At 39.2% G+C, this 12529-nt stretch overlaps 1 protein-coding gene across 2 annotated transcripts in view; it reads left to right on the forward strand.

The window, feature by feature from the left end:
* Plcb1 (phospholipase C beta 1) overlaps nucleotides 1-12529 on the forward strand; it is an 855615-nt gene that overhangs the window by 300857 nt on the left and 542229 nt on the right. The window lies entirely within an intron of this gene.

Consider the following 12529-nt stretch of genomic DNA (forward strand, 5'->3'; position numbering starts at 1 on the left):
AGACATGACGAGTGTGGACAAGGACTCACACTTCTGCTTTTACACATGGATGTGTCTGCCTTAGGGAAAAGCATGTGTTTTCAACTTTAACTTTCAAAGTTTATCCTTGCACAGGCAGTATCTGCATCATTGAGAGTTTATTCAAAATGTACAACCTTGGCTCTTGCCCAAACATAATGACTCAGAATATGCATTTAAAAAAATTCTTCAGGTAAGTGGTATGCTCCTGAATGTTGGAGAGGCACTACCCTAAAGTAGTTTTCAGTGCTAATTAATCATCCATGCAGAAACACTGGCAATTTTCTGTTTTTATCATGGGCACGTGGATATTAGCAACTTGCCCACTTTAGCCACTGAAGAGTATTTTCTAAAGTAGAAGTAAGTTGGGCTGGAGAGATGGGTTAGCAGTTAAGCGCTTGCCTGTGAAGCCTAAGGACCCCGGTTCGAGGCTCAGTTCCCCAAGTCCTACGTTAGCCAGATGCACAAGGGGGCGCACACGTCTGGAGTTCGTTTGAGGCTGGAAGCCCTGGCGTGCCCATTCTCTCTCTCCCTCTATCTGTCTTTCTGTGTCTGTCGCTCTCAAATTAAAAAAAAAAAAAAAAAAATGAAAATCCCAGCACTTGGGAGGCAGAGGTAGGAGGATCACCATGAGTTCAAGGCCACCCTGAGACTACAGAGTTAATTCCAGGTCAGCCTGTGCTAGAGGAAGTTCCTCCCTCAGGAAAAAAAAAAAAAAAAAAAAAAAAAAAAAAAGAAGAAGTAAGTAGTAGAGTATTTTCATGCACACTTTAAATCAGTTTTGAATGTGATCCTAACATACCTTGTAAAATAGCTTATTGATGCCTTTATTGTGAACCAAATACAGAGTCCCTGTATGGCAAGTGTGGGTGTCTGAGGTTTATGGGATATATCAAGGCAAATTCACATACATGCTTCATTTCTCTCTAATGAATAAAAAAGGAAGAAAATGATAGATTCCTGGGTTCGTGCCTGAGACAAGGCTTTTCTGAAAAGTCACAATAGATTTTAGAAGCAAGATAATGTTCTGAAAGCCAGAACCAGCAAAATGACATTATAGAATGGTAGATTGCTTTTGACCTTTTATACTATGTTCTTAATTTGGAGTCTTGTGAAAGCTAATTCTGAGATAGAGTTCAATATGAATGTGTTATCTGGAAGTGATCCCAGGGATGAGAGTAAGTAGGGAGAATGATGCAAAGAAATAAAGATGATCAATAAAAGTTGTGTTAGTGAATGAACCAACATAATGGACCATTGCCATTTATTTTTTCTTGGGGATACCAGGAGTCTAAAGAGATAGAATAAGCATATATGGAAACTGTCCTCCAAAACTTCAGCTTCAGGTATCCTCCAATAGGATGAAGAGGCAATGGGGCAACAACTGGGTTTTCTCATGGTCTTAAGTTCATCATTGAAATTGCTTATGTAATGGGATACTACCCATAATGTGTGTCAGAAAGATACCAAAGGTCCATGGAAGAGTAAGAGCCAGGAACCAGACATCAGGATTCTGGTCAGAATTTCTTGTTAGTTATTTAGCCTAGGAAGATAGTTCTAGAAAAAGGGAGCAGCAGAGGCACAGGATTCTTAATTACAAAGGTTACTGTCTGCTCCATTAAGAGCAATTCTCTGCATACTTGTTCAGTCATACCTTATCTTGATTTCATCTTTTTTGAAATTATTCTTTCTGTGTTTTGCCTCTAGGTTATACTAAAAATATTTGGTATGTTAAGGAATCTCCAAAGCCTGATTTGTTTCCAATTCCATTTGACTCACATTATAAATAGCATCTTCTAAATTCACAGTATTGTGGATAATTGACTTTTTAGAATGAAAGTAATGAGGATATGTTATCTAGTAAAGAAGTATTTTTGCTCTTTTTTTAAATTTTAATTTATTAGTTTTCTTTTCAGCAAATACAGGCAGTTTGGTACCATTATTTAGGCTCATCCATGTTCTACCCCCTCCCATTGGACCCTCCTTGTTGATGTAAATGGGTCGTGCTTGTGGAGTTAGCCCACAGTTATTGGTATGATGAATGTCTCTGCATATCATGACCCAACATGTGACTTTGACATTCTTTCCGCCCCCTCTTCCACAAAATCTCCCTGAGCCATATTGGGTTCATTTTTGGTCTGCTTCAGTGCTGAGGTGTTTGGGGCCTCTGAGGCTCTGGCTCTCTGATTTGGTAGGAGTTGATATTTCTCTGTGTTGGTCTCCTTCCCCTTTGTGCTGGTATCCAGTTCATTAGGAAAACATCACCCTTGCTTGTTTCACCAATTGTCCTTAGTTTCAGTCAGGCCCCTTTTGAGGTATGTTGGGGCAGCTCTCTCCTTAGGATCTGCATCTATCTGAAAAAGAGAAGCAGATTCTCCAACGGAGAGTAAGTTAGCACCTGGAAAATAGAGATAACAAGTACTTTTTTGATAGAGAGTTTGGTAGGTGTAGGCCCTCTTGTACCCCATGATTGATGGTAGCTTGATATTGGAGAGTGGGCTTATGTTTGGGTATGGTTCTGACTTGTTTCCCAGCTCCAGCTATGGGTGTCTTACCACTGAGGGGATCAGTTAGCCAAATCAAGAGCAGTTGGTTCCCTACCATGGCTGTGTGCTACTATTGTACTTGTGTGGGCATCACATCAGGTTATTTGTGGCTAATTAGGTTAGACAATGAGTTGCTTGGACAGATATTGGTCATTTCCCCCAGTCGCCCATGTAGCACCTTCTGGCACTAGACACGTTGACTGTCTGGGGACTGACTCTCTCCTGGTTTCCAGCCATGCCGTGCAATTTTACGTGTCAGGTGCATATGGAGTTTTCAGCAATAGGGTCTTACTACTGGCCTTTGGTGGGTCACCAAGTACTCTGACAGAAGTCTGTCATTGTTTTGGGAAACCTTGTAGGTTACTCTGAGCAATAGCTCATTTTGGATGGTAGCCCCAAGCTGGAAGTGGGGGTTACAGGTCAGTGCCCACTAAGAAATTGAGGAAAAACATAACTAATATACAAGAGTTAGGGAGGAAGGAGAGGGGGGCGGAGGGGGAGAGGGAGGGAGGGAGGATGTAGAAGATTTAGGTTAGTCTTGATCCTACCCTCTCCAGTGTCTTGTGGTTCAGGTGTTCCCCGTAAGGATCTAGTGAAGGTTCAGCCATTTGGTCTATCTTTTAGGAGGTAGAATTTTATGGTACCATTGCTGTTAGGGTCTAGATTACTGTTTTCCACCCTTCAATGCCCTCCCCGCCCTCCCCATCCATCCTATTGTCTAGTCCATGATGTGTTTTCTGGGTAAGTAAGGTATCTTGGGTAGATTCAGGTTAGGTGCTGTAGATGAGTGAGACTATGTGTCGATTTGTTTTCTGTGATTGGGTAAGTTCACTGAGAATGATCTGTTCCAGGTTCAACCATTTTTCCTCAAATTTCTTTGTGTCATTTTTTCTTACTGCTGTATAGAATTCCATTGTGTAGATATACCACATCTTTGTTATCCATTCTTCTAATGATGGACATCTGGGTTGATTCCAGCTTTTAGCTATTACAAATTGAGCCACTACAAACATGGTTGAGCAAATCTCTCTGGCCTGTGGTTTGAAGGTTTTAAGGTAGATGCTCAGTAAGGGTATAACTGGGTCTGTTGGTATTTCTATAGTCAGCTTTTTCAGGAGTCTCCATATTGCTTTCCAAAGTGGTTGTACCATCCTGCATTCCCAGCAACAATAATGAATGTTCCTGCTTCTCCACATCCTTGCCAGCATTTATTTTCATTTGATTTTTGTTGGCTATCCTTATAGGGGTAAGGTGGAATCTCATAGTTGTTTTAATTTGCATTTCCCTGATGATTAGGGATGATGAACATTTTCTTAAGTGTGTTTGCCATTTGTATATCTTCCTCTGTGAATTCCCTGTTCAACTCTGTGCCCCATTTTGTGAGTGGGGTATTTGTCTTCTTATTGTTTAGACTTTTGAGTTCTTTGTAGATTCTAGAGATTAGGCCTCTGTCAGTTGGATAACCTGCAAATATTTTCTCCTATTCTGTGGGTATTGTATTGGCTTTGCTTATTATATGCTTGTCTGTAAAGAAACTCTTCAGCTTCATATGATCCCATTGGTTTAGTGACTGTTTAAGAACTTGACTACACTCAAATCCAAATGGATCAAAGACCTCAACATAAGACCAGAAACTCGAATCCTACTGGAAGAAAATTTAGGGAGTACTTTCCATGATATAGGAATATAAAAAACTTCCTGAACAAAACCCCAGTATTTTTGCTCTTAAATACATTCATTTATGTTTATCTCAGACATGATTGCAAACAACCTATAAACAATTTAAGTACCATGTTCTCCAGTCTACAATTTGTTTATAGAAAAAGTGTTTTAGATGTTAATATGCTATATTGTGTTTAGTTATAGATTCTCATATTGTCTTTCTTATGAAAACAAAATTTGAAAAGGTCTACCAAAAAATTCAATACATATGATCATGCAAACCTTGGAGGGTACAAAACTAAGCTCACTAGTTTTAAAAACCTAGTGTCCCTTTGGGAAGAATATATACATTTCCCAAAATACATAAAAGAAAATTAAGAGGGAGACAGATTACTGAGGCCTTTATGGAGATTCTGCAAACATTCAGCAGTATATATGAATGAGACCTAATATGATTATCCATGATTTACTTGGAAATGACCAATTTGACCAAATTTTGAAGCATCCATTCTATGTATGGAAACCTTCGGAGGAATTATACAAACAGTGCTGGTATGAAAATGTTTGGCTTAGGGGCTGGAGAGATGGCTTAGCAGTTAAGCGCTTGCCTGTGAAGCCTAAAGACCCTGGTTTGAGGCTTGATTCTCCAAGACCCCTGTTAGTCAGATGCACAAGGGACGCACACGTATGGAGTTTGTTTGCAGTGGCTGGAGGCCCTGGTGCACCCATTCTCTCTCCCTCTCTCTCTATCTGCCTCTTCCTGTCCCTCTCTGTCTCTCTCAAATAAATAAATAAAAGCAACTTAAAAATTATATTAAAAAAAAGAAAATGTTTGGTTTAGGGTACCACATAAAAGTAGCCTGATTGAAGATTGTCTTACAAATAAGAGAAGATAGAGTTACAAATACCAGGGGAAAATATGAATGCTAGACTTATGTCTTGAGGGGAAATAGTTCTTGGTGGTGTGTCTTAGAGATGAACACACATACCATTTAATGATATGGATTATTAGGAAATTCCATAGAGTGTGTTGCACAAACCAAGATATATAGGTCAATTTCTGGGAGTATCTTCTTGATATAACCCAGAGATTTCATAAATGCAAAGCATTTGAGGTTGCTGCCAGCATAACATGGCATATTGCTGTACAGTAAACTCTGTTGTTATAAATGGAGGTAATGTACTCTAAAGTAACCATGACTAGTATAACAAATGCATACATGGACAGGATTGTACATTTCTTAGTATTACACACTGTACATGGTAGGCAGTGCTATACTTGTACACACATGGCAGGACAATAGTAGGTTTGTTTTACATCAGCATCACCACAAGTATGTGAGCAATGTACTGCGACATTATGAAACCTGCAATCCCACTTGTATATTGAACTTTCTCAACTCCATTATAATCCACTGCCCTATAGGTCATTGACCACTGACCCAAGCATTACATAGAACATGATTGTATAAAGAACTGATCACTAGGACACTATTGCCCCAAATAACTTATTTCAGTACCATATGAAATCAGTGTGATTAATTCTTCTAGTGGTTCCATTTGTTTATTTGCCTTTTTTGATCATCTTGTGTGAGAACTACATCAGGATTCCTGCTTTAGAGAAGCCAACCCTGAAGGTAAACAAGTTGATTCACTTCAGTGCAATAAGTCATAATGTCAGTGCCTATGAAATTATATACAATCTAATTCTAATTATATTATTCAATTAATTTGTGATTTAATCCCTATCCACTATTCTTAATGGAGTCCCATATACCTTGGTGTGGAAACAGAATGTTGGAGCAGAAAATCTTAGGGGAGAAAAATTCACTGGGCCAAGTTCTGGAAGCCTATCTTGAATTTATAATAGTTATTCAATATAGTGGAATGTATAGATGCAGACTGAATGGATCTACTGAATTGCCTCTAAGAAAACTACTTTTCAGGCATTACACATAGGATACTGCTGATGCAGTTTACCTCGCTGGCTCCTGGCAGCCATCTACAGTCCTGTAGCTCTGACTGGACCTTCATCCTATAGCCTGGAGAAGTTTAAGACCTGACATGTGTCATTTCCCAGTGAAGGACACCTGCATCTTCCTCTAGTCAAGTATAGCTAATGTTGGAGATGGTGAGAGTCAGACTCAGGGTTCAACTTGTCCTCCTCTCATTCTTTGCATCCTGATGTTGTCCTTACTTTCTGATCCTGACCCGAAGTTAACTGAATCCTACCAGTAGGTATTATGGTAACTATCTTTCAGAGAAATCCTTACCATCTCCTACAGGTATTTATTATTATTATTGACAACTTCTATACTTACGGACAATAAAACATGTAATTCCCTCCACTCCCCCATTTTCCCCTTCACAACTCCACTCTCTATCATATCCTCTCCCTCTCTCCATTAGTCTCTCTTTTATTTTGATGTTGTTACCATCTTTTTCTCCTTTTATAAGGGTCTTGTGAAGGCATTGCTAGGCACTGTGAGGTCATGCATATCAAGTCCAATTTCTTTCTGGACAGTTACTTTGTAAGGAGTGGTACCCATCCTTTGTCTCTTACATTCTTTCTGGCACCTCTTCTGCAAGGACCCTGAGTCTTGGAGGGTATGATAGAGATGCTTCAATACTAAACACACCTCTGTCACTTCTCAGCACTATGTTCTCTTTTGGGTCATTCCAGTGGTCACTACCATCTGAAAATAGAAGCTTCTCTAACCTATATGAAAGTAGCAATAACATGTGAATATGAATATTAAGTGTAGTGTTTCAGGGAACTTTGGTGAAAGTAATGTATGCATTTAGCCAGACAAGAGCAGGCTTTATACCCATAAGGTTCATGACCTCCCCTGTAGTTGGTTTTTGATTAGGTTTTCAGTACCAGACATGTATTCCCTTCCATAGAGCAGGCCTCCAATTGAAATGGAGAGCAGTTGGTTTCCCCTAGAGCAAACATTGCCCTATTTCACCAGTTCAGTCATTTAGTTTTCACCACCGATGACTTCTGTCTCCCAGAGTGGTGCATGCAGAGCAACTTTTTCCAGCTTTCAGTTGGCTGGTCTACATGGAGAAGGTCTTCAGCTCAGAACCACCTTGATTTCTCAGTGACCTTGCTGCCCAGGTATGTGAAGTCTTCAGCAATAGGGTCTTAATATCTGTTACTCATGGGAAATCCAGGTCCTTGGCAATAGCCTATAATGTTTTAGAGGGAACAGGGACCTCTCTTGCAAACTCACTGGAGGGTATCCCATTTTCCTGGCACTGCAAACTTTCTAGTAGCAATCTATGGCTTCTGGATGTGCCATTATCCAAAAACATTGGCTTTTATATGTCTTATTTAGAATATCTGAAATTTTGATTGATTCTCCCTCACTCTCCCCTTACTCAATCTCTTCCCCTGACCTCACTTAGGCTATTCTGTAATCTGTTCTTCTCCTTACATATATACAATACCCTCACCTTAAGTCCTTCCCTCTCCTCCCTCCTTTACAGCCTTTTTGTAGCTTACTGGCCTCTGCTACCAATTTTAAGTTCCAGTTCACACATAATACTAAACATTTGTAGCTAGGATCCATGTGCAATGTTTGCCTTTCTGGGTCCAAGTTACCTCACTAAAAATAATCCTTTGCATATCCATCCATTTCCTACAAATTTCATAATTTCATTTTTCTTTGCCACTTAATAGAACTCTGTTGTATAAATGTACCACAGCTTTATTATCCATTCATCTGTTGAGGACATCTTGGATGGTTCTATTTCCTACCTATTGTGAATAGAGTAGAAATAAACATGACTGTGCAAATATCTCTAAGGTAGTAAGAAGAGTCATTAGCATATATGGACAGAGTGCTATAGCTGGATCATATGGTAAATCAATTTTTATCTGTCTCAAGAACCTCCACACTGATTTCCACAATGGCTGTACCAGACTACATTCCCAATAGTATAGAACGGTTCGCCGTTTTCTGCATCCTTGCCAACATTTATTGCCATTTGTTTTCTTGATGGTCGCCATTCTGACAGGAGTGAGATGAAATCTCAAAGTAGTTTTAATTTGCATTTCCCTGATGTCTGAGAATGTAGAACACTTTTTTCAGATGTTTATATGCCATCTGTATTTCTTTCTTTGAGAAGACTCTATTTAGTTCCATTCCATAGTCCTTTGATTTCTTAGTGTTTTGCATTCTGAGTTCTTCATATATTCTGGACATTAATCCTCTTTCAGATGTATAGCTGCATCCTTTTCTGTACAAAAGCTTTGTAATTTCATGAGATCCCAGTGGCTGATTAGTGGTTTTATTTCCTGAAAAATTGAGGCTATATTCAAAAAGCCATTACCTACACCAATATGTTGAAGGGTTTCCCCTACCTTTTCCTCTAGCAGTTTTAGAATTTCAGGACTTTTCATTCTCTTCAGCATGAAGGATTGCTTCAAGTATTTTCTGCATAGCTGGTTTAGTTGTCATAAATTCCTTTAGCCAGTTTTTACTGTGGAATGTCCTTACTTCTCCATCAATTTGGTAGATAGCTTTGCAGGATAAAGTATTCTTGGTTGGCTTCTGAAGTTTATGTTGATTAGTCTGCTATTATCCTGATGGGCTTGCCTTTATAGGTGACATACCTTTTCTCTCAAACTACTTTAAGTATATTTTCTTGGGTTTACATGTTTTGTTCTTTAATTATAACATGATGAGGAGAGGTTCTTTCCAGGTTTTGTCTCTTTGGTGTTCTAAAAGCTTCTTATATCTATATTGGCATTTCTTTACCAATTTGGGGAAATTTTTCTTCTATGATTATGTTGAAAACACCTACTATGCCTCTGCATTGAAATTATTCTTCTACTACTATAACCTAAGTTCCTATGTTTGATCTTTTCATAGTGTCCTGTATATCTTGAAATTCCCATTCATATCTTCATATTAGCTTATCTTTCTCTTTGTTGGACTGTATTAGATCTGCCACCTGCTCTTCTAGTTTAGGTATTCTTTTCTCTGATTCATCCATTCTCCTGTTGAGACTTTACAGAGTTTTTCTATTTGGCTGTGCTTTCCACTGCTAGAATGTCTGCCTGGTTTTTCATTAGTATTTTTATTTCCTTCCTCATGTCTTATAGTGACCTCCTTATTTAATTAAGCTGGTTTCCTGTGTTCTCTTGGAATTCCTTCAGGCTTTTGTTTTCTTCTTTAACTCCTTTGCCGCCGCCGCCGCAGCAGCCGCCGCCGCCGCCTCCTCCTCCTCCTCCTTCTCCTCCTCCTCCTTCTTCTTCCATTTTAACTGCTCACTGAAAAGTCTGTGAGATTTTTAAAAAATATTATTTATTTATTTATTTATTCATTTATTCTAGAGAAAGGGAGAGAGAATTTGCATGCCAGGGCCTACAGCCACTGCAAATGAATGCCAAATGGAAGCACCCTCTTGTGCATCTGGCTTACATGTGTCCTGGAGAATCAAACTGGGATCCTCTAGCTTTGCAGGCAAATTCCTTAACTGCTAAGCCTTTTCTCCAGCCTCTTTGTTTTCCTTTTTGATTCCTCTGATTTTTCCTTTGATTATAGATAAAATCTTTTTTTTTTTAAATCTTTTTCAGGGATTTCATCTAACACAGTCTCATTTGGGGCCATTTCTGATAGATTTATAATTTTTTGTGGGGTTGTATTGTATGGATTCTTTGTGTTTCTTGTATTTTAATGTATTAATTTTTGCGTCCTGAGTTGAATTGATGCTTGAGTTTTCTAATAAAATCCAGCTTTATGTGCCTCCAGAGTGGGAGTTTAAGGTGCCAGGTGCAGCTCTTGTGCTCTAGTCCATCCGCAGAAGTGATCTTAGGTATTGAGTCTGCCTGCTATTCAAGTATTCTCTGGGCTGGGTAGAGCCATTTACTGACAAATTCTCAAATTCAATGAGCAATAACATGTTCAATAAAAACCAACACAGAGTATGCAAGTTTGGAGATTAAAACAAACAGATAATCTTATAAAGCAAAAATCCCTAAGGGTGTGTTGCTTTACACCCTTAATCCTATCAACTGGGAGGTTGAGATTTCTGTTCTGAATTGGGTTCCAGGTTAGCCTGGTCTGAATCAGACCCTGCCCCCAATAATGACAGAAGAAGACAAAGGCCCTGTGAATCTGAAAGCATCAAAGGCAACAATAGTCAATCCCCAAATACAGCTTAATTGAGAATGGTAAAGCCAATCAAGAACATGTAACCCATAACCTTCCCTGATATTAGCTCTTCCAGTGTGGGCCTATGTATCTGCCTTTTTCTTTTTCTTTTTCTTTTCTTTTTTTTTTTTTTTTTTTTTCAGTCAGTCAGTCTCGTTATCTTTTTGGGTTGCTTCAGATCTCTCCAATGCTGAGTGCTCACCTCGATCCCTCTGTGTTGTGCTGTGAATCTGGTGTTCTAATCAGCTGTGCTGGATACCCTGCCACCGGGGCTGAATCCATTCTCTGGAGGGTCTCAGTGCTGATGGTTGGGGGATGAGAGAGTGCAGGAAGCCTGGAGTTGCACTGGAACTGCTCAGCTGGTCCTGCCTCTGTCCCTTTTAGCAGCTCCTCAGCTAATCTCTGCTGTCTCCCCTTCCAGTTTCTTGACTTTGCAAGGAGGCTAATGAGATTGAAAATTGTCCTTGTTTGGTTTCTGCTCCTTCAGCTGGCACTGGGTGGGCACATGAATTCGCGTGGTTTGGGTCCGCAAGCACCTCCACCGGATTCTGGCAGATTTTCACCTTTGTGGTAGATCTTAGTCTCTCCTGCGTCTCTGCTGTGTCTGATAAAAACCTATATACCTTCTGATTTTCGATGAAGAGTATGTTTTGCTGTGGTTTTGCTTAAATCCTCCTTGGGTTGGATTGGCATGATTCCTATGCAACCATTTTACCTGGAAGTCTACAGTGTTGTTTTTTAATGTAATAACAGATTCCATGTCCTTCAGAATGACTCTGCTTTCCTGACCATATGCCAGAGCATTCCATACCTTCAGACCATCTTCTCACATCAGTCAGTTTAATCATGTCCAGCCATGTTTGTCCATCTTTATAATGTCCAGATCTGCTCGAAATCGATCTCAGAAATGAACATGGAATTGACTTAGTCTCTTTTTCTGTTACTAAGTACATGAGAGCAGGTACTTTTGTAATTTTTTTTTTTTATTTGAAAGAGAGAGAGAAAAAAAAAGAGGCAGGTAGAGAAAGAGAATGGGCTGACAAGGGCCTCCAGCTATTGCAATAAACTTCAGATGGCTGTGCCACCTTGAGCATTTGACTTATGTGGGTCTTTGGGAATCAAACCTGGCTCCTTTAGCTTTGCAGGCAAGCACCTTAACGCTAAGCCATTTCTGTAGCCCCATGAGACAGCTGGACCCTTTATCTATTAGTGGAGAACTTTCCAAAAAGTTTTCCTAGTTCTTTAATTCTTTTTAATTATTGATTATAAATATTTCTATTTCCTTGGTAATTTTAAATTGGGAGTTTGCTGTGGTGATAACTCCATGGCTAAAGTGCTTGCCATGCATGTAAGGACCTGAGTTCAAATCTTTACCACCTATGTAAACATGCCCGGGCATGATGGTGCATTCAACTTTGCTTGTAAGCTCAATGCTTAGGAGACAGAGACAGGGTATCCCTGGGATTCATTTGATAGCTAGTCTAGCCAAACCAGTGATGTCTAGGTTCAGCAAAATATCCTGTCTCAAAAAATTATGGTAGAAAGTGACCAAAAAAAAAATCCTATATCTATCTCTAGTTTCTGTATATACATGCTCACATAGAGTCAATCCCATGTACACACACTATACACATACACAGGCAAAAAAAAAAATTTGGATTTTGAAAAGTGACTTACAATGAAAATGATCAAACTTTTGCATTGTTGTAATGGGAAAGCAATTCTCTGTGTGAATTTTTGTATAATGATAGTTCTGATTTTTATACAACATTGAGCATTCTAGCGACCTAGGTTGGCTTTAAATACACTGATGGTGGTTTGATCCCATCATCCTGCAAACACAGTGGTCCCTCTATATGAAATGCTACCCCTTCTCCAAGGTGCCCAGTTCTATGTTTCATCATCTTCCAACACAGAAGAGAGGGGCAATGGCTGAGATTTCTTAATATCCTACAAGAACCATTTTTAAAACTCATTCACAGAAAATATTTTGTATGCTCTCACCACAGCTCATTAATGTAATTTTCACATAATCATTACAGCTAATTATTATGCAAGTATCCTTGATCATGTGGAAAATGAATGATGTTAAGCTAAAATACAGCTTAGTCTTTTAAAAGTTGAAGCTAAGTGGTCTTT

The sequence above is a fragment of the Jaculus jaculus genome, chromosome 8, assembly GCF_020740685.1.
Source record: "Jaculus jaculus isolate mJacJac1 chromosome 8, mJacJac1.mat.Y.cur, whole genome shotgun sequence".
NCBI classification, from domain to species: Eukaryota; Metazoa; Chordata; class Mammalia; order Rodentia; family Dipodidae; genus Jaculus; species Jaculus jaculus.